A 23,577-nucleotide genomic window follows, 5' to 3' on the forward strand; every position below is an offset into this window, starting at 1 on the left:
GGATATACTGGCTTGAATTGGGGAGAGAGGGAGGGGAGATGTGATCTGCTGTTTATGCAGTCCCTCCATGCTTCGTCTAGAAGATTCTCCCATCCTTGCCCTCTTTGCGCTCTGTCCTTTGGGGCCACCTTCTTGTCCACCATCGAGGAGGAAGAGGAGAAGGCCTGTGGGCTGCTGCATGTCAGTGATGGAGAGTGCCTCTGGTTCCCTCTAATTCAGTCTGGTTACATTTGATCCTGGAGCCCGTCGCTGATCTGTAGTCCCTCCTGTTTCATGGAACAGTGTCCTTTTCCCAAGCTGTCTCTGTTGCTCAGGAGCCATCCTTCCCTCCAAGCGCAGTGAGCTGCCTCCTTTATCTCTGTCAGAACCTATCAGCATGTGCCGCAGCCCATTTCCTGGGTTCTCTGTCCCTTTGCTTGGCCCAGTAGCTGCAAAGATTCTTCACAGGAACTGTCATTTGTCACCTGAAATTCTCTAACACATGAAACCATAGAAAGTGCTTGAGTTCCTTTCTCTGTTCTTCTGAGGCACCGAAGATTGAAGGACACCTTCTTCTTCCAGGCCTCTGACATTGTGGTTCTTTCAGACTCCAGCGCCCCGAGCTCCTCCAGCAGGCCTCACGCTGGTAGACGTCCCTGGACCCACTTGTGTACTCAATACACATCTAGTGCCTCTCTTTCCCTTCTCCATGAGGAAGAGGCCTTGGGGGTTACTGAAAATGACAACACATTAGAAATGGAGACTGTCAAACATCTTTCCCAAGAATGTTGTCATCATGTTCCAAGCTGGTGGCTGCTCCAGGGTAGGGCTCTGGGTTCTACAGCTTAGGAATAACTCATCCTGGGGTGTGGGGGCCATCTCCCCTTCTCTCAGAGTGGCTCTTTGTGACTGCCCCTCCCCTACACACCTGGTTGCAAAGAGGAAAGCAATTTCTCCACAAACTTTCAGCTCAAAAATCCAACCACACTCCTCCCCTTCTTAAGTAAACTAGGGGTGCCAGTGAAGGTGATCACGTGCCTCTCTTCAAAATCCCCACAGACAGATTGCTGGTCATCACTTCTGGAGGCTCACTGGTGCCCTGCTAGCTGAGACTATGGGATAACTAGCATCTTTCCCTCATTTATTCCCAATTAAAATATAATAGAAAAAAAATCTAATTTGCCATCTTGTGACACATAGATACACTCTTCATTGTGTACCTCAGCCTCTGAGAGCTGAGAAGATTTCCCAATAAATTGCTCTCCAAGCCATAGCCTGGTTGTGTCAGTCAGGAAATACCTACTAGACATTTGCTTAATATAGTACAGTTTTAGGAAGGTAACCTTTTAGGGAGGCAGTGAACCGTGAGGCTAAATTTGACTGTGTTTTAGTTTATTCCAGGATAATAGGGAGTCTAGTAAGAGGGACACTGAATGAACAGAAGTGTGTCGGGGAAACACCTCTTCATGTTGTTCTTCTTCATCCAGAAGACCTTGAGCACATTTCTTTTTTTAATTTTTATTTATTTATTTATTTATGGCTGTGCTGGGTCGTCATTGCTGTGTGGACTTTTCTCTAGTTGCAGCAAGCGGAGGCTACTCTCTAGTTGCAGTGCAGGGGCTTCTCATGGCAATGGCTCTCTCGTAAAGCACGAGCTCTAGGGTGGGCAGGCTGCAGTAGCTGCAACTTGCGGGCTCTTGAGCACAGGCTCGGTAGTTGTGGTGCATGAATTTAGTTGCTCCACAGTATGTGGGATCTTCTAGAATCAGGGATCAGACCCACGTCTCCTGGATTGGCAGGGGGATTCTTTATCACTGAGTCGCCAGGTAAATTCTTGAGTGCATTTCTGACTTAAATAGATTTTAGCCATATTCACTAATACTGTTTTCAGAAGATATACAAATAGAATCTTCAGACACAGTTAAATGTGCACCTGAAATTGGTACTTGTTCTTTATATTCTCCAACCTAAGTTGCTAATGACCCAAGAGTACACACTAAAGATTATAGCCCTGTACTCCCAATGACTTCATTAGATTTTCTGTAGTATCAATAAAAACTGGTAACTTGAAGTTTAAAAGACTTCAAGGGTGGTTTCCACCATCCCTTTCAATTGTTGTTGTTGACTTGCTAAGTCGTGTCCAACTCTTTGCTACTCCATGAACTTCAGCATGCCAGGCTTCTCTGTCCATCACTATATCCCTGAGTTTGCTCAAACTCATGTCCATTGAGTCAGGGATGTCATCCAACCATCTTATCTTCTGTTGTCCCCTTCTTCTCTTGCCCTCAATCTTTTGCAGCATCAGGGTCTTTTCCAGTGAGTTAGCTCTTTGCATCAGGTGGCCAAAGTATTGGAGCTTCAGCTGCAGCATCAGTCCTTCCAGTGAATATTCAGGGTTGATTTCCTTTAGCACTGACTGGTTTGATCTCCTTGCTGTCCAAGGGACTTTCAAGAGTCTTCTCCAGCACCACAGTTCAAAAGCATCAGTTCTTTGGTGCTCAGCTATGTTTATGGTCTAACTCTCACATCTGTACATGACTACTGGAAAAACCATAACTTTGACTATATGGACGTTTGTTGGCAAAGTAATGTCTCTGCTTTTTAATACACTGCCTAGGTTTGACAAAGCTGTTCTTCCAAGGAACAAGGGTGTTTTATTTTCAGGCTGCAGTCATGAAATTAAATACCTTTCAATATTATCTTCATTAATCAAACCGTTTTAAACTGCCTTGTTTCACTATAGGCCATTTGTATGTTTTCCTCTACTCTGTGCTTATTCAAACTCTTGCTTTTCAGTAACAGTCAGGTCATATGTTACCACTGTCTCTACATGATTAATAGAATCTACTTCTTTGACCAGGTTGATGACGTTCAGATAAAAGAGAAAGTATAAAATATTTGTTGGAAAAAGTCTTTGATCCACAACAGTCGCTGTAATTCTTTGTAAAGAAAGATGAACGTGTGTATCTGCATGGCATTTTTGTCCTATTGTTGATGTTCTTAAAAAACAACACTCTATAAAAAATAACAAGATACGAAACAACTAGTCAGAGTTTCTAAAGGCTTGTGGCAAAGAGATAAGAGGTTAATAAACGGTCAAAAGACAGTAAAGGGAACTAAAAGAAATAGAGAAACATCAAATAGAAGGTATTACATTATGTATTGTAAAATGAATTTTTATGTAAATTGAAGTAAAATTTCACAGACTGAAAAAAAATGGGGACATTAGGTAAAGTTGATTTTGGTAGAAAAATTAAATGGTGGAAGGAAGTTATTGGACTTCTATGCTATTAAAATTACAGCTAAAATATTTGGAAATTTGAAAATTTATAAATTTGTGACTACAAAGTAAATAAGCAGTCAAAAAAATCTTGCCAAATAATTGTTTTTCTTTTTAAATCACAGAAAATCAGATATCAGGGAACCAAAAAATGTTAGTATTGAAAACTAAAGAAAGAGAAGACAGCCATCAAATTGTTTGAGGAGTCTTGGAGAGGAGTTCAAAGAAGTCTACAAATGTATCAGACACATGTCTTTGGGAATCCAGGGCTATTCTTGTCTGATGATTCTAATTATAATTCAAAGAATAATAATACAGTACATTTGTAGAAAATAAATCTGTAACTTAAGAGCTCAAAGAGATTATTGTCAAGTGATGGACAGCAGTGAGCCAGAATCTGCAGTTTCAACTAGAAACAAAGTGCATTAACCTTTGAACAAAAGGAGGAGGTGGAGTAGGAGAGGAAGGAGGAAGACAGGGCATTTTTTTGGTGGGCAACTTTCTTAACCCCTCTGGAGTATTTTCTTTTAAATATCTTTTAATCTTAATCTTATTTTTTTGGGGGGGGCATTGTTAGAAAAAGCATATGATTTCTATATATTACAATAGAAAATCTAGAAATATGGCAAAATACATTTTTCTCTTGCACATATGAGAAAAATTCTTTCTAAAATTTCTGCCTCCTGCCTTATTTTATGAATAATCTATTATAATTTGCACATTTTAAAATATGCAGTAGAATTTAATTGAATTAAAAAACCCCACTATTTGGGGGAAATCAAATTTTACTCTTATTTTTAAAAAAGCTACTGTTATGAGCATCTTTACTAATCTTTACTAAGATTTTTGTACTGTTCTTTGACTATATCTCAAAGTTGAATTACTCAAAGATAAGAACATTTAAATGTCTTTAAAACTCTTACTTTAGTTAACCTATTACTTGCAAAATCTTAATTTGAGGTCTGATTTAGAAAAGTTTAATTCTTTGTGGAGAATTTTCAGAACAATTTGCACAACCTAAAATAACTAAAATACGTAAGTAACCCAGAGGCCTGACTACACTCACCCTGCCTCTTCTTCCTGTCTCTTCCTTCTGAGGTAGATGCATTGAGTAGACTCTTTTGAATGGTCAATCAGTAAGCATTTCTTCCCAGAGAAGAAGTTGTTGGTGGGTTCATTTACTTGGACACAAAATATGTAGCACTATCTGCCTCAATATTTTTGCTTTGTGAGTAATGGTATCCCCTGGATTCTGGGTTTAATGTAGGTTTTGGTTCTCTCCCTTTAAAAAAAAATACATTCTTGATCATTAAAATGGAAGTCTTGAGAGATATATTCAAACTCATTGAACTACCTATGATTTCTACCTCTGAAATTATGTGTTCATAAATAGAAAGTTCAGTGATATTAAGTTAAAAAAAGGCATGGCTGTAAAAGACATGTCCAGAAACAGTTACCTAACCAGATTATGGGTAATGGGCAAGTTTAAAATGCCATTACTCATTTGTCACTAGGACCCTGACTTAGAAACTTTGAACTGTATATGGCCCCTCTGAATGTGTTTTGGAGGTTAGTTTGTCCTAAAATCTAAATTCAGGTTTGACTTTATAGACAGTGAACTTTGTATTTAATTCCTATCCTTGGACATATAAAATGTTGGCAAGAAAGTGGGACATTTCAGGATTAGACCAGGTAACCTCAAAAGCCACTACAAAATTCTCACCTTTGGGCTTTCAAAATGCTAACAATTCTGTCTTCCTGTGTTGATAACTCTTGATTGGTTGATTGGTAGTGGATTCAGAGGTAATTAGAATGAGTGATATGAGAGTTGAGGAAATTACTCAAGACATGTTAAATCAAAAGAAAGAAAAGTTTTGCTAGTAAGAGACCTAGGACTTAACAGAACACGTGGGGTGCAATTATCAAACCCGTTTGACCACATCTCATCAGATTCATTATATAACCATTCACGTCTGCACTTCAGAAGCCTCTCGTCTAGTGTCTCTTACTGGGGCTTCTGTAAGTTTGCTTTCATCCTGTGTTCTCTTCTCCCAACTATGACCTCTGACCATGCGTCAAGCCTGCTTAACCCATTCCTCCATACTCCCCTCTTGTCTCCTATTCTTTGAAAAGCTGTTTTCCTACTATTCTTTGAAAAACATATCCTTGTACATGTTTTCTCTTTGCTATTCTATGTGAATTTCAAGACCCTTGGCGGGGGGCGGAGAGGGGGAACTCTATGCTTTTCTGTAAGTGGAGGAAATCATCAGTAAGATGGAGAGTGAAGGTGAACTGTGACTTGGGAAAACCAAGTCTCCTCTGAATGTCCTGTCCTATATTTCTAACTGCATGAGCAAGTATCTAATTTCCCAGACTAGTTAAAATTAAGATGTGAATTTACAAGGATGTTGGTATATCAGGTTATAAAAAGCAAGGTCTCTGTTATTAAAAGAACATTGCAGTCCAGTCTTCTTACATCAGAATAGTTTTAGTTTGGCTAAATATAAATATCATGTAGCTATGAGAGAACATTTTCATAGAACACTTTGCATTTTTTATGTCCACCATGGGGTAACTCTTTCAAAAAAGCTGGCTCATAAGGTTACTTCAATGCTTTTGAAGTTCAAGATGTAGAGCGAGCTTTGCCAAATAGAGCACTATCTAGCTCAGTGATCAAACACTGTGTATTTGGAGAGCAGAACTGAAAGTCTGCTAATTGTTTGCCTGCATTCATGACATCCAGATAGAGCATCAACAGAACCTGTTTTTGATATGATTTGCTGCTTTCATTGCTTCTTTTTGAATAATTAATTCTCTGTGTATTTACCTACAACATTTATTCCACCAAAAAACATGTTGATTAAAGTCTTCCTAAGACATGTCCTAAAATTCCAATTGGTTGTGAATTTCAGGGCAAACTCCTTTGCTGACATTCTGATCTCCTATGGGTAGTTCTTGAAGTCTATAGAAAGTACATATATTGATTTTATTGATTTTATGCCTGACAGTCCTTTTTTGCACGTTTGTTCCTATTAATTCTCAGTTTTATTTACTTTTGCTTCCCCCACCCCCAGTTGCTAAATATGCATACAGCTGTTATATTTAAGAAGTAAATACTAAAACTAAGTTGTCTCAACCTGGCAACCTGTTGACTGACTCCAACGTGTAGACATGGTTGATTTGACTTGTAACACATTGAAAAATAAGAATTGACTGAAAAATCTGAATCTCCCAGATTTGTCATGGAAAAATCCAAAAAATATCTGCCACTACTTAGCCCACTCCCCTGTATGCTGAATGGTAGCTTCCTTTTCAGATGAAGCCAGAATTTCTCTTGTGGCCCTCACCAAGGCCTCCCCATCACTAATTGCCCATCTGTCCCCTGCAGTCTTTGAATAAGCTGATCCTGATTTTGACTACTTGAAGAGGCTTGGATAGAAATCTCCACAAGTAAAACATGGTCTTTTAATATTGCCCAGGCTTTTCAAATAAGATAGCACTGATCTGGATATTCATTTCTGTCAGTAATTATAGCCAATACATACAATTCTCTGATCAAAAGTTTAATAAACACTACTATTAATGATTTGTGTTACCAGTATTCATAATGTGGGGTGTTAAGAGCCATGTTCTATATATCTGTTATATACAATTAGATTAATTTTATAGGGTGAGGTAGGTACCCAGAGAAGTTTTATAACTTTTCCAGATTTTTAAAGAAAAAAGTATTAGCCTAGAAAGAGAAATAGGGTGATTAGTTGTGTCGAATTAAGCCTATGCGCATATAAGGGGGGGAAATCCCTTTTCCCTGTTAAACTGAATCTTAAGTGTATTTCATGTGGAATGCTTTATAAAATGTATCTGTTGGCTTTGGATAATAAATTGCTAGAGAATCTACTGAGCATAAATAATTTCAGATATTCCCATTTCATTCAGCAAACTTTCATCTGTCATGCCTCAATGCTCTCCATATTGGTAATCCCTAGGCAATGCCATGGTCTTATTCATTACATTGTGCTTATTGTTATATTTTTATCGGTTTAGGAGTCCTGGAGGATACCCATCAGCAACCAGGAAATTGTGTTTGAGCACATATATCAGGATCCAGTGTATAATTTTTTTAAATGTGCACAAAATTTATTACTCTTAAATATGTGTTTTAGTTTTATGAATTAAAACTAAAAAATTTTTTAAAGAAATTACTTTCTTTAACACACGATTATTTGTAGTTACTGTTATTTCTTATTCCTATGGTGGTTCCATCCTTATAATAGCATGGACACTTGACGTGGACAGTTCCTCAGGTTCATGGACTTGTGTCAGGTTCAGGACACATGTTTTGCTCTGGAGAAGATGGTGTCAGGTAGACCAGGACCCAAAACCACCCTTAGCTCCTCTCAGGAAAGATTAGCACTTCTCAGATGAGCTAATAACCTCAACAAAATCAGAAAGCACCTAAACAAGTGTGGGGAAAGAGGAATTTCAATACCTGTCTTTCCTACAATAGCCTCTTATCATATGTTGATGCTTGGGATTAACAAACTGGTAGGCTTAAGCCATAAATATATAATATGAGATTTTTATTCAGATACTAAATGTTTATTTAATAAAAGCCTTCATTGTTCTCATTGACCCTTTTTTTTTTCAAGTCCTAGTGGTGAAGACAGAACAATAAGTGACTTTATTAGATAATCTTCAGATAATTCTCATAAAAGTCTTATAAAGCAAAACTGAATTTTAACTTTCAAGTTAAGTCTTATGATCTTAAAATTTCAAAGCTTTTGCTTGGTCCCCTGAACTATTAGAGTATCCTTTTTGTGTAGATGTTTGGAAAGTGTACTTTGTTCCCCAAATCAAGATCTCTTGGAGGAATAATATTTCTTAAGAAAATCTAAAAATTAAAGGGAAATTCTTCCAACTGTAAAAATCAATCAAAGTAACTCTCTCAGTTTTAGTTTGTTTTTTTTCTCAGATTTTAAGTCAAAAATTGATATTTTTTCTCTATAAGAATCTCTTTAGTATATCTGACCACAGTTCTTAGAAGACACGTTTGGTGCTACTTGGAAACTAACACTTGTGTCTCAGAGCTTCCTGCGAAGCTGCCAAGTCTGGTTATCTTGTCCATGGCCAAAAAAAAAAAACAAGAAGGGAAGAAAGAAAATATCACTTGGATGGGAACTGAGATTTAAGCTGATGTCTGAAGTTGGTGGGTTACACTTTAAAGGGAAATTGTAAAGGAACTAAAGCATCTCACCAATAGGCCCTGAATCTTGGGCTCCTCTTCTTTATAAACTGCAGACTAATAGAATTCCCCTGTTCTGTTCCTTCCATTTTGTAGAGTTCTGATTTTCTGAACTTTGTAACAGCCGCTGTACAGGATGCTTTAAGCATCTGTTTGGCTTAAAATAATGTACCTATGTACATTCATGCTATCATATCTGACTCATATTCAAGTAGTTATCCTTTTAGTTTTCAGTTCAGTTCAGTCACTCAGTTGTGTCAGACTCTTTGCGACCCCATGAACTGCATGCAGCACGCCAGGCCTCGCTGTCCATCACCAACTCCCGGAGTTGGACCCAAACCCATGTCCATTGAGTCGGTGATGCCATCCAGCCATCTAGTTTTATGAATCTTGGGTGAAAGTAAATATTTTGGTAATACATTTGAAAATAAGGGGCGCTGTTCTTCTAGTGTCAGTGTTTTGCACATAGTAGATATTCAGTATTTAAATGAATTATGAAAAGTGATTGAATGAAATTGCCATTTTTGTGGGTCAAAATTCTATGTGATTCAACCTAATGCTCCATAGAGATATAATAGGAATTAAATAATGTATCAGGTGGAAAGTGTGTATGTAACAGAAATGCAGTTAATAGTGGCTTGAATAGTTAGGGAGTTATTTCTTATACACGATAAGAAGCTTCGAATTTGGCAGCCCAGGACTGGGGCATCTACTCACGTGAATTTTCATACCTGTGGTTTTAAGGATGCTGTTCCTCTGGCAGGTCTAAAGAGGAGAGGCAGAAAGTTTCTTGTTTTTCAGAAATCTTCTCGATAGGTTTCCACTTTGTCTCATTACTGTGTCTCATGGCAACCCCTTGATGCAACAGAGATGAGAAAACTAGGGAAGTTTTGGTTGGACACATTTCCTCTACAAACAAATCTCAGTTAGTGAGAATAGAATATTTATTGGATAAGCATTAGCAATATCCATTCACAGTGAGATGATCCCTTATCAGACCCTTGTTGAACATGTATTATGACCCAAATATTACACTAGATACTAACATACTTTCAATATTGAAGAAGATGTGCCCCATGTCATAAGAATATGGTAATCCTATAATGCATCATTTAAACTTGGACCCTTTGAGAGTGAAAGAGAGAATTAAAATAATTATCCAGTGTTAACTGATCTAAACTGGCAAATCCAATACTCCCAATCAAATCCAGAAGTAAGGTCACCCTGGTTAAAGTTCACTGTCTTCTGAGGAGAGACAGACATACAAGTAAGTAATTATGGTACAATGAGTTAAAATTAATAGTACTGGCATCTACTGGGTGATATGGAAACACAAAAGAGAAAATAACTCATCCTTTCTTGGGTAATCAGCTTTCTTAAGCTAGACTTCATGTGCAGGGTCAATTTCTACACTACCATGTATATGCATTCACTTGACTTGTTGGTATAGCCCTAGGATGACTTGATTGCTGTGGATGCAGGTATAGAAACTCCACATACAGTGTTGGTGGTCATTGGACCTGCACACTGGCCAAGCTAGAGCTCTGGGGACTCAGGCTATTCCAGTTGTTACCCAGAACAGCTCGGTGTGAAATAGTGACAAATAGTATATGGATATTAACGTTCCATGGGGCAAACTTAGACCAGCCAGAAACAGTGAATGAAAAGGAAGGGAAAGATAGATGTTTTTTTGTCTTCCCTTCCCACAGACAGACAGATGGTCTTAAGCTAGAGTAGTTTGTGTGATCTCTCTGAGTATCTCTGTCATGTTCGAGGGGGTGGCCAGCTGGGTAATGGGCCCGCCCCTCATATGCTTTCCCTTTTTTCCAGCCCCATGCCTCCTTTCCTGTTCTCACTTTCCTCGGGATTGTACCAAGGCTGAAATACCACTTTCTATCTTGTTCTTTGTATTCTGTCCCTGAGTAAACCCAGTGAAGGGACAGTAAGCCCTGAATTCTGTCCCTTCCATTTCACTTTCAACTATCTACTCAGAAGCTATTTCTCAGAGTGTTCTTTACAAGTAGTAAAAGTGTTTTTGGTAAACACATAACACACCATCTTTGCATAAGTGAGATCAGGAACTAGCTGTGGGCTCTCCTCTGTAGAGGCACCGCAACTGGATAAAGAAGTCTCATAAAGATACAGATTTAGATGCAGTGGCTGCATGCCTGAGTGTGTCTGCTGTCTTCGTGTGGTTTTAGACTGAACAGAAAGGAGAGCTGCCCACCCTGGGAGGATACTCCTGGATCAGCGTGTGCTATTCTGAAGAACACCACCTCTGAAAGAAGCAAATCCAGGAAGCACCTTCTGGCTACTGGAATGTGGGTAACTGGGACAGTTGAGTGTTCCCTGCCCTGATACCACATTCTTCTTGTTCACAGCAGACACAGTATCAACTAAAATGTGTTTCAAGGATTGATAATAATGTAGGACATCAAAGGGTATGAAAAGCAAAATCTATGTCAATTTAGTGTCCATTCCTAAAAGCTGCTTTACCCCTTTGGCAGAAACATCACTGCTAGTGATAAATAGCAAAAATTCAATGTAGACAGATGATATGAGAGGTATGTCATATTTCATTACTCTACAAACATGAAATGTATGGTATTTATGTACCTTCAAATGATCAACAAAAACCCAGGATACGACCTTGAATCACAAGGAATGATTGCTTATATGCATTGTTCCAACCACCTGTTAAGTTAAGCCTCTGAACCTCAAACCTATTACCTTTTTTATGAAATGTGAAAATAGTTACCCTAATGCATTTAAAAATTTTAATTTGGAACAATATAATTAGTGTTACATAAACATATAAAAATAGTAGCTTGTAAACTTAACACAGGCAAAATTTCTTATCTAATATATGAGAAGCATGAAGTTGACTTGATTTTTAAAAGGATGGTTGGATGGCATCACCGACTCAATGGACATGAGTTTGAGCAAGCTCTAGGAATTGGTGATGGAGTTACAAAGAGTTGGACACAACTGTGCGACTGAACTGAACTGAACAGCTCTTGTTAGTAGCTTCCAAACTCATAACAAACTGTCTGAAAAAGAGGGAGAAAGAAAAAAAAGAAAGAAAAGGAATCTTAATGGAAAGAATCAGAAAATTACTTTGAAACCATAGCTGGGTGAAGAGAGAAATATAGAACTGTAGGAAAAGGAAACTGGGTATTTGCTTTTAATTAAGCCTGGATCATCTTCTTGGCTACCTGGTGTACATTTTAGGTAAGTCACTTAGCTGAGCTCTTTTATTGGTCTTGGGATCTGTTTCATTGCTCACTACAAATTCCAAGGTGGTTTTAATATGATTTATATATCTGTTACTTCAGGGGTTAACAGCCTCCAAAATTAATTTACTGTTGCCTCACACTGAAAGGAAAAAAAGAGTCCTTTCAGGTAAAATTGCATTTAAGTGAAATAACTCACAGTTGTCTTTTTTTTTTTTTTTCAAATGAAGTTTTTGCTTCTACAAGTTTCCAACACTGAAAACAAAGAAAGGTGATCAAAACATTATCTTCTCTGTCATTTCTTCTAGATATTCTTTGCCAGACATATCTCTCCTTTGAGGTGTCATTTAGAGTTTGCCTTAGGCTCAGAATATTCCTTACTTCTTTAACAGTGGTTTATAAGTCAGAGCTAGTTTAATTTCTTTAATGTGTGATTTTCATACTGGAAAATTTTTTTCCCTACGATTTGGGAAACTCATCCTGGGAAGACTTGTATGGCTTTCCTTAACAGAAGTTAGAAGATTTATTTCATCACTTAGTGGGGGAAAATAATGTATCTGATACTCTCTCCAGGATTATTTTCCTTCTCAGGGGCATAAGCGGTATCACTCAAGGGTAATACCTGGCACATAAGGGATTCTTGGTGAGTACCATATGACTAGCACATGATAGATACTTAAGAAATATTCATTGAACATGTAGCCAGCAAATGAATCCCCAGAGCACAGTCATTTAGTAAATCAATGTCTATTGTTTATCTCTTGCCAGTGTCTCCTTCTAGATCCCCAGTCTCTTAATCAGGAAAAAGAGAAGCACAGATGTCACCAGAGAGGAGGACATCTGTGCTGAAGTGAGAAGTCTCAGACGGGCGCGTTTCTGTGTAGTTGCTCCTTCTCTTTGCACCCGTGAAACCATTTCTTTGGTCTTTATCAAGGCTTTTTACGTTCTCTGACTCCACTAGAATACATAGAGACAAAGAGCTTGGGATGCAGTATAGTACTTTATAACTTGGATGGCATGGTGACCATCTACAAAGTTATAGTCAAAAACTTTAAATCTTTTTTTTTTTCCTGTCTTAAAATGTATACACAGTTTCACACTTGGCTGAAGACATCATGAGTGTGTTTCATAATATATGTAGCTTGTTTCATGTATTTTTCATAGAGGGTATCACCTTTACACGGTTAAAATTTGTTTTTCTCCTACTTCGGGGCACCAAATTGAGACTTGCTGAGTAGACAGGGGTTGGAAAGGAGGTGTGGAATTGAATTCACTGTGAATCCTCATTTCTAGAACTTCTTGAGGGTGTTCTTATCCTTTGGAATATCCAAATACCTATAACACATTGAGTGCCCATTAAATATTTATCAAATTAACTAATTACTGCTTTAAAAAACAGGCTGAGAAAATGAAGAAAGGAGTTTTAAAATTGAGGACAAGGTTCCACATTAGCCAGATTTTTCTAAGTGTTTTTCTTTGTTAATTGCTCAGCTCTCTCCTTAATTTTCACCAACTCAATGGACATGAGTTTGAGCAAACAACTGCAGGAGATGGTGAAGGACAGGAAAGCCTGGTGTGGTATTATAGTCTATGGGGTCGCAAAGAGTCAGACATGACTTAGTGACTGAAGAGCAACTGCTTAATTTTATCTCTGAAGACAGAGCCAAAGTCCTCAGGAATATTATACTCATTATTAATATTTGCTTTGGTATTTCCACTAAGTATGAAGTACATAATGATAGTTGATATACATGAATGTAATATTGGTTGATAAATTAAAAAATGATTCTGTTTTCATCATTTGCCATGCTATGAACTAACCTAGTTTTTGGAGACCAGCAACATTTCTCAGTGTGAAAATTTTAGTAATCTGCTTATCAAGGTCAGGTTAAAAGGCATTAACAGATTTTTATGCAGACTAAAAACTATTATAACACTGATACACTGCTGTATTTTTTCTACTGTGAGTGTAAAATGAATGTAAAACAGAAGAATTAAGTAACTAACATTGATACAGTGGGGAAAACATGAAAAATACCAAACAGGAAAAAATAGCTGAGTTGATGTTTTCTGTTCTCTTAACAACCAAGTAGACAACTTGATTAATGGTGCAGATTGCAGGCAATTCAGTGGCCACATGAATGGACATAAGAAGATCATAATCACCTGACAAACTGTGATCCAAATGTTTTGCTTATGAAATGGGAATAACTAATATTAGTGCTCATACCCTAGTTGAACCAAAGCACCCATTAACCTCAAATTGGCACGTAGAGAAATCAGCTTTAAAAACTTCTAAGACACAGTCTGTTTAAAATATAGTATGAATCTACTACATTATCAGAAAATAAATTAAGAATATAAGTTGACTTGTAAATAAGAAGCCTTCAATGAGAAAATACATAAGTATTCTCATCAAATTGTTCCTTCTTTCCCAGAAATAGGCAAATGACTGCAGTCCTAATTCTGGATCACTAGTTGTATATTCCATGGTTGTTGTTTGTTTTGTTCCACTTTTATATTTCCAGCCATTTGTCAGAAGCTAAGGAGACCTATTAATCATTTTCTCTAACTGCTCAACTACATAGTGTATCAATTGTAGTCTTGAAATAAAAATGGGATAAATGATTTGGCATGAATTGTGGCCTGATGCACCAAGAACAAAAATGTGACACATGGTAAATGTAACAATGCCTGCCTTGTGTTTAAAATGCATGTTTACTGGTCTCTTCTGATTTGCCATTTCCTTAATATTGGCTTTCTGAAAGAAGTACAGATTACAGAATAAGGAAGTTAAATCCCAATTAAACTGCATGTTGCTTATAAAACAAGCATAAGGGTGCCAGGTAATAGTAACACTATTCTTTATAGTGTCTTTGAGTCTTTCATGAAGAAAGCACCAAATCTTGCCTGTGCAGACTATATTACAGTTATTATTGATCTTGTGTATGAAGCAGGCTTCTCTGCAAAGTTATACAGCACTATAGGAAGAATGGTGCATTTGACCAAATGACCAAGGGCTTTTAGTAAAAGCCTGTATTTTGTCTGAGTAAGTCCAGAAAAGAATATGTTCATATAAAAACCTTTTAGAAGAAGGGCCATTCACCCACTAAGTGTTCCCAGTATTAATAATTGAATGGGCAATAAAACATGATTGGGAGACCTTTGAAAATATGAAAATAAAGCAGTATACCTAATTTACAATATCTAACATTTGAGACTACATCTTTAATCCAGATTTGTGCAGAGTGCTGAACATTTGCACAGTGATAGTATAACTCTCTAGGGGACCCACTTGGGTCTGTGAGGGCCAAACCAGAGTTGTCATTGCATTTTTCCCTTGACATTTTAGTACATGTTCGATACATACCTTTACTACCACTTCCTTCCCCTGTATCCATGCCTCATTAATGATACTGCTAAGAGATTATGACCTTGTTTTTCAGTGAGCCAAACAGCCTCAGCATTCTTCCCAAAACACTCCTCCAGTTTAATCAGAGTCAACATAGGTTTGAAGGATCAATGCCTGGTTATTTATTGTGATCTAAAGAAATTCATTCTTTATATTATACCTCAGTTTTCTCATCTGTTAAAAGACTAAGAGAGATTGTGTTAAAATACTATAGGAAAATACGTTTTTCAGTATTTTTTTGGAAAAACTGCACCCACTGTATGCTCCCCAGGTATAAAGAGTTTTAATATAACAATTGCAGGCTTATGTTGGAAGAACTGGGGAAGCAAAGAAGAGTCACCTCTGATGATCTCAGCCAAGCAGGTGGCCTTAAGAGCTCCCTAGAAAGGCTGCTGTGAACCTCATGTCTGTCCACATGTCTGGCTGCATGTGTCTCAAGAGAATCATACCTATCCTTCCCTCTTACCTCCCCCATTTTCATGGAAGAGTCACTTCTGGACTTTTCCATTGGAATCCAGAAGGGAGAGGGACTTTAGGAAATGTAGTTCCCAATTTATCCTCTGTGAGGTGAACTTGCAAGAAGGTGGTGGTGGTTTAGTCCCTAAGTCGTGTCCAACTCTTGCGACCCCATGGACTGTAGTCTGTCAGGCTCCTCTGTCCATGGGATTTCCCAGGCAAGAATACTGGAGTGGGTTGCCATTTTTTTCTCCAGGGAAATCTTTCCTGACCCAGGTATTGAACCCAGGTCTCCTGCATTGCAGGCAATTCTTTACTAGCTGAGCCACTAGTAATAGAGATGTTGAATTAAACACAGCTAATAGTTAAGTACAAACCTCCTACAAAACAGGTACTTTGGAGGCATCTCTATTGGAAGGCATTGTGGTAGATAAAGCATTACATTTATGGAGTCAGATCTCTGTCAACATATTGATTTTACTATTGACTAGCTCAATGGCTTTGAACAACTAGTACTGTCTTTATAGGTTTTAAATTCTTCTCCAGTTAGATTTTTATGAGGACTAAGTGAGATAATGTATGAAATGCAGCTTAACTTTGCTATATAAATATCATCTGTTGCTCTTCCAGATATTTGGCAATATCATAGTACAAAAGATGCTTACTCGTAAAGTTATGACCAACCTGCTGCTGCTGCTGCTGCTGCTAAGTCGCTTCAGTCGTGTCTGACTCTGTGCGACCCCATAGATGGCAGCCCACCAGGCTCCCTCATCCCTGGGATTCTCCAGGCAAGAACACTGGAGTGGGTTGCCATTTCCTTCTCCAGTGACCAACCTAGACAGTGTATTAAGAACAGATATTACTTTGCCAACAAAGGTCCGTCTAGTCAAAGCTATGGTTTTTCCAGTAGTCATGTAATGGATGTGAGAGCTGGACTATAAAGAAAGCTGAGTGCCAAAGAATTGATGCTTTTGAATTGTGCTGTTGGAGAAGACTCTGAGAATACCTTGGACTGCGAGGAGATCCAACCAGTCCATCGTAAAGGAAATCAGTCCTTAATATTCATTGGAAGGACTGATGCTGAAGCTGAAACTCCAATCCTCTGGCCACCTAATGTGAAGAACTGACTCATTTGAAAAGATCCTGATGCTGGGACAAGATTGAAAGTGGGAGGAGAAAGGGACGACAGAGGATGAGATGGTTGGATGGCATCACCGACTCAATGGACATGAAACTTTGGGAGTTGGTGATGGATAGAAAGGCGTGGTGTGCTACAGTCCAAGGGGTCACAAAGAGTCAGACCTGACTGAGCAACTGAACAGACTAAACTGAAAATAACATTTACAGTGGGTATTCAAATACTTCGTTAGTCCACATTACTATTTTAATAAATACTTAGGAAAATGTTGGTTGCAAGATCAGTACTACCATTTTTTAAAGGTTTTTTTTTTTTAAAGCATTCACTGAATGTCTGTTGTGAGGCCTAAATCAAAAAGTAGAGATTACCATTCACTAAACAAATATATACTATCATGTGGCTGTTTCCAATAGACTTGTCACCTCCTACGTGACCTCTAACTTCTGAAAGACGGTATTTGAACAGAGACGTGAATGAAAGTGAGAAACCAAAGCTGTGAGAAGATTTAAGGTGATACATTTCCAAACGAAGAGAAGGACAAGTGCAAAGATCATAAGCTGAGTATGAACCTGGAATGCTTGAGGCATAGCACCTATAAATAGAAAGTAGTTATAAATTTTACCAAAGGTATTTATACTCTCTGTAGATAATTCATAAGTAGGTACAAATTTTTCTGATTCATCTTTTATTATATTGTAGCATTCTACATTTTTAAAATAATTATCATTTTAACTGTCAATAATTAAATTTCCTGACACATTCTTATCAATTTCTAACATTTTCTTTTTTGTCCAGTAATTTTCAACTTTATTTTTCTTCTGAATCAAATATATTTTTTAGTCTTATAGTGAAACTCTCTTGTTTTTTGGCATCTACATTCTGTTGGTGTGGTTGTTGTTGCTATTCTTAAGTGATAGCTAGCTGGGTATAAAATTATAGTTACCAGTTACTTTTCTCTCAGCACTTTGCAGGTATTATTGAGTACTCTTAAATTGTTTTCTAGACTTGGTTGTTGCTTTATGAAAATTTTACCAGTTTCAGAATTATTCTTGGTAGATAAGTGGTCTTTTCTTTTTGATAGTTTTAGGATTTCTCTGTTTTCATTAATATTGAGCAATTTTATGTGTCTAGGTATAGAATTTATTTTTCTGTTTCTATTTTGGCATTCAGAATGAATTTATAGTATTAAGATTCATGGGTTTCTTCAGTTATTGAATGTCTCAACTATTTCTTTAAATATTGTCTGTCTCTTATTTCCTCTCTTCTCTTCATTTAGAAACCAATTGGACTTATACCCTTTCATTTTATCCTCTGGCCCACAGTTGCTCTTTATTTTATCTATCTCTGAGTAATGCACTTTAAGTGAGTTCATCAGTTCTTAAAATTCACTGGTTCCATCTTTGTGACTATTTTAGCATTTATACAATTTATACAAGTTTATTTTTTTATTCTCATGGTTTCTAATAAACTTTTCACATAGCCACTTTTTTCATTTCTCTGTGCTTTATTTTGTAATTTCTTTGTTATGGAAAAATATCCTTATTTTAAAGACAAAATGCTCCCTGGAATTAATTTTATATGGAATAAATTGCTCTTAGTTGTTGATTTTCTGGGTTTTAAACAGTGGTCTTTTTTTGGCCTTCTTATATGATGTGTTTGAAGAGAGTCCTAGCTTCAAGTCTTGGCTTCAAGTGGTAACACTAGCTTCTGCCTGCTATCTCACATGAAACATTTCTAGACTCTGTTAACCTTTCAGTACCCAAGATTCTGAGCAAGCTGTGCCAGAACTGAGAAAGCACTGAATTTCAGTTCAAATAATGCTCTGCATTTCTTTCCACTTGTAGTTCTTGAAGATGTTTGTTTGTCTTTTTTGAACTGAGTTATTTCTAGTTGATTTTACCTACCATTGCTGTGTTTTGGGGAAAGAGATATGTGTTTAAGTGTGAACTTACAGAGCCATCTTAACCAGATGCCTTTTGAGACTTAGTTAAATGTCTTATAAGTTTGTATAATTCATCTTTCTTCAGACTTTTTAGTAATTTATAGCCATAAGTTTCCTGCTGAATATTTGGCATGAACTACAGATATTCTGGAATAGTCTTGATTTTAAGTAGTTTATTTCAGTAAACAATGCACATGCAGTAACTAAATTTGTTTATTATCATTATGCTTTGTTTCCCCAAAGATTTTCAGTATAATTTTATGTGAATTAAGTTGAACTCCTCTCTTAGAATTTTTGAAATGAATTTAGAACTCAGAATTTTTTTGACAGGACATGTAGTATAGTTCATGTATTTGGGTTCTGCAAAAATAATTTAAAATCCATAGCAACTCTACACATCTCTCATGCCTCAGACAATTATTTTCTCATTTCTCAACTCAAGCTTCAACCTTTTCCACACCAAAATAACCCATTAAATTGAAAATTGGAGTGTCTGTACTTGTAACCTGACTGCACTGAAATCTGCCGATCTTCCCACTTCACCAGTACTGAAGGATTTGCCACCACGAGTTGTGTAATCATCTGAACACTGCTTATAATATCTGAATTTGAAAACTTATTTAGAAAAAAAAATCCATTTTCATTGCAACCCAGGAACTCTTCATGCTAAAATTGTGAAGTGTGAAGAAGTGTTGTTTGGGAGCTCTTGGTTCAGTGTTCTGAAGGAAGCAAGTGCATATGAACAATGTTGATTTGTGCTAAGAAGGATGCCTGTCTCATTTGGAGCAAGTCCTCTCTTTTATCCTCTATTTGTTCTCTACTAAATCATTTGGGCCATTCATAATTTTTAAAAAATAGGTTTCCAAGGTATGGGTATCATTTGGAGTGAAAAAAAATTGCCTACCTCCGCAGTTTATTGTGCAGCAGATTCTGTCAGGGAAGTGGCTTAATCTAAAGGGACAGTGTCATTTTTTTAATACTTGAGGTTAACCTTTACTTTTCAAAATTTGTTTTGGTTTTTTTGAGCTACTCAAAGTCAAAATAAATGGCATCATAAGATCCTAATGAGAAGGAATCAGGAACATTACTTTGAATTTCTTGTAATAAATAATAATCTCAGCCAGGACTTTTAGTTTCTTTCTTTTGTGTGTAAAACTGTTGTAGTAAGTATTTGCCTTTTGAATACAGAGTGTAAGTTTTAATGTTGAAAAGTCTAGCTCAAGCTCTCAAATTAAGCAAAGTATATAGGATTTTTTTCCCTATATTTTTGGTTAGAGTATCTTAAATGTTTTATGAGAGTATGGTCTGTAGTAAACAAAGCTTCTATGAATCTTTTACTATATATTCATGGGCCATTTCTGACAGTCTATCATTTAAAGAACTGGGAGTTGTCATCACAAGACTCGGCAGGCAAGAGCAAACTGCCTGCCTGATATAGCATTGCTGTTATCTCTTTTAATAAAAACTTAATTTCCTTTCTTCCTTCTTCTACTGTCAGATATATCGCACCTTATTTATTTTCCTGACAGCTACCAGTCAGCTTGTAAGCACCCAAGACTTGCTGTTTGGATTCCCACCATTTCTTCTCCCCCCTTTTCCATCCCCCTTTCCTGGCAAAGTCGTGGGAGAAATGTGAGTTTGGGGCTATTCCTGGGCAGGACCCACAGAGTTTCCATAAACATATCACAGCTTGGCACAAAGAAGATGCTAAGGAGCAGCCACAGCATGTACAGCCAAAAGCACTTGTGGAAATCCTAGGAATGTTAACCAAGAGACTTGCCCCGAGTCCCCAGACAGTGTTCTCACAGTACACTTAGCGCACTGTGTGACCGGACAAACAAGGCTTTCAGCTGCCTGGAGCTTTCAGCCTGCGGTTTGAAACATGACAGGAAATGGCAGCGCTGACTCTGGATAATGTAGTACGATGCAACAAAATGCATCAAATTAGAAAATGGAAACTTTTCTTTCCCTGAACTGTAATTTAGCTGTCACTTGGCTTTAAAGCAGCTGAAAACAATTTTTTGAAAGTGAATGTTTATTTCCTGAAGTTTTGTGAATAATTACAGGCCTATTCTCTACATGTTCGACATTCCACCCGCATCTCCCATAATTCTGTCAGCAGTGGCAGCACATGCGTGCGGTGGTCCTTTGCATTAAAAGAGGCTGCTGTTGAATGTGTGACACCTTTGATCTGAGGCGTGTGACATGCTTTACTTATGACTCTCTCATCAAGCTCAATATGCTCTGTTAACATGTGTGTGTGTGTGTGTGTGTGTGTGTGTGTGTGTTTCTAGCCTCATTTTCTAAATGCTATGAGAAGGCTCTACTGGGAAAATTCCAGACTTTACATCTGTCTTAGCACAGTAAGAGAAGGGCAGTATAATGAATTTTTTATGAGCCGTATTGCCTTTTGTGTTCACTGAGATACCTTTGCCTTTCCAGGGGAAGCTTTTGACCCCACGTGGTGAGGGAGTTTGCAACCTGATTCTATTGTTAGAATAATTACAGTCTAGGATTTTCCTGTCACACCCAAGTTAGATCACTAAGGTTAGATATTTTGAACTTCTTGTATCTAGTCCTCTTAAAATATATGCTCTGCAAAATGAAGTGGTAGAAGGCCAAAGAGTTGATCATAAAATAGCTTTTATATTGTTGGAAAAAACAGCTTAAATGTGTACTTGTGGATCAAGCTTTGCAGAACTAAGGGTTATATACATACATATAATAGAATTATTGATGAGACATTAATCAGGATTTCCTGATATAATCTAAGTGAACATTACATCTGTTGAATACTGTAATTAATATTTTGTCGTTCAGCCGCTAAGTCAAGTCCGACTCTCTGCGACCCCACGGACTGCGGCACACAAAGCTTCCATGTCCTTCGCCATCTCCTGGAGTTTGTTCAAATTCATGTCCATTGAGTTGGTTATGCCATTCAACCATCACATCCTCTGTCATCCCCTTCTCCTCCTGCCCTCAATCTTTCCCAGCATCAGGGTCTTTTCAAATGAGTCAGCACTGCGCATCATGTGGCCAAAGTATTGGAGTTTCAGCTTCAAAATCAGTCCTTCCAATGAACACCCAGGACTAATCTCCTTTAGGATGGACTGGTTGGATCTCCTTGCAGTCAAAGGGACTCTCAAGAGTCTTCTCCAACACCACAGTTCAAAAGCATCAATTCTTCAGTGCTCAGCTTTCTTTAGTCCAACTCTCACATACATACATGACCACTGAAAAAATCATAGCCTTGACTAGACGGACCTTTGTAGACATAGTAATGTCTCTGCTTTTTAATATGCTGTCTAGCTTGGTCATAGCTTTCCTTCCAAGGAGTAAGCTTCTTTTAATTTCATTGCTGCAGTCATCATCTGTAGTGATTTTGGAGCCCAGAAAAATAAAGTCAGCCACTGTTTCTCCATCTATTTGCCATGAAGTGATGGGACTGGATGCCATGATCTTAGTTTTCTGAATGTTGAGCTTTAAGCCAACTTTTTCACCCTCCTCTTTCACTTTCATCAAGAGGCCCTTTAGTTCTTCTTCACTTTCTGCCATAAGGGTGGTGTCATCTGCATATCTGAGGTTATTGATATTTCTCCCAGCAATCTTGATTCCAACTTGTGCTTCATCCAGCCCAGAGTTTCTCATGATGTACTCTGCATATAAGTTAAATAAGCAGGGTGACAATATACAGCCTTGACATACACCTTTTCCTATTTGGAACCAGTCTGTTGTTCCATGTCCAGTTCTGTTGCTTCCTGATCTGCATACAGGTTTCTCAAGAGACAGGTCAGATGGTCTGGTATTCCCATCTCTTTCAGAATTTTCCACAGTTTATTGTGATCCACACAGTCAGAGGCTTTGGCATAGTCAATAAAGCAGAAATAGATGTTTTTCTGGAACTCTCTTGCTTTTGCGATGATCCAGCAATCAATTGGCAATTTGATCTCCTGTTCCTCTGCCTTTTCTAAAACCAGCTTCAATATCTGGAAGTTCACGGTTCACGTATTGCTGAAGCCTGGCTTGGAGAATTTTGAGCATTACTTTACCAGCGTGTGAGATGAGTGCAATTGTGCAGTAGTTTGAGCATTCTTTGGCATTGCCTTTCTTTGGGATTGGAATGAAAACTGACCTTTTCCAGTCCTGTGGCCACTGCTGAGTTTTCCAAATTTCCTGGCATATTGAGTGCAACAGTTTCACAGCATCATCTTCCAGAGTTTCAAATAGCTCAACTGGAATTCCATCACCTCCACTAGCTTTGTTCGTAGTGATGCTTCCTAAAGCCCACTTGACTTCACATTCCAGGATGTCTGGCTCTAGGTGAGTGATCACACCATTGTGATTATCTGGGTTGTGAAGATCTTTTTTGTACAGTTCTTCTGTGTATTCTTGCCACCTCTTCTTAATATCTTCTGCTTCTGTTACATCCATACCATTTCTGTCCTTTATCGAGCCCATCTTTGCATGAAATGTTCCCTTGGTATCTCTAATACAACCTTTGCATATCACCAAATCCAGCATTCTAGGTGTTAGTGTTATGAATAAGCAACTGGAGTTTCCAATCAAGGTCAAGATTTGTTGCCCTATTGTCTATTACTTAGGACTATTTTCTGCGTCTTAGAATTACTTTAAAACCCATTTGATTCTAAATTTCCTGTGTTGTAGCAACAGAATCAAAATTTTTGTCAATGAGAACTTTATACTGGTGTCTGGTGGTTTATACAACTCTGTGAGACTAAAGGTACTTAAAAATTAGCATGGCTGTCCATTGGCTTAAATTTAATGCTAGTATCATCTTTGAGTGGATAAAGTGAACATGTGCATTGTAGAAAATCACTGTTGGAAAAAGACACCCTAACTTTTATTCCCATAGCTGTGAATGACAGTAGCATTTT

The 23,577-nt window shown here is 37.7% G+C and overlaps 1 long non-coding RNA gene across 1 annotated transcript in view; it reads right to left on the minus strand.

Moving 5' to 3' along the window:
* Positions 1-1,481: 1,481 nt before the first annotated feature.
* Positions 1,482-23,577, minus strand: part of LOC145509738 (uncharacterized) — a 275,954-nt gene continuing 253,858 nt past the window's right edge. Inside the window, exons 6-8 of the long non-coding RNA XR_014056372.1 lie at positions 15,105-15,354; positions 9,233-9,356; positions 1,482-2,994 (exon numbers count right to left, since the gene is read on the minus strand). This is a non-coding gene — a long non-coding RNA (uncharacterized LOC145509738). The remainder of the gene's footprint in view (positions 2,995-9,232; positions 9,357-15,104; positions 15,355-23,577) is intronic.

This window comes from Giraffa tippelskirchi, chromosome 6, assembly GCF_054371585.1.
Source record: "Giraffa tippelskirchi isolate mGirTip1 chromosome 6, T2T-mGirTip1v1.2.pri, whole genome shotgun sequence".
Taxonomy (NCBI): Eukaryota; Metazoa; Chordata; class Mammalia; order Artiodactyla; family Giraffidae; genus Giraffa; species Giraffa tippelskirchi.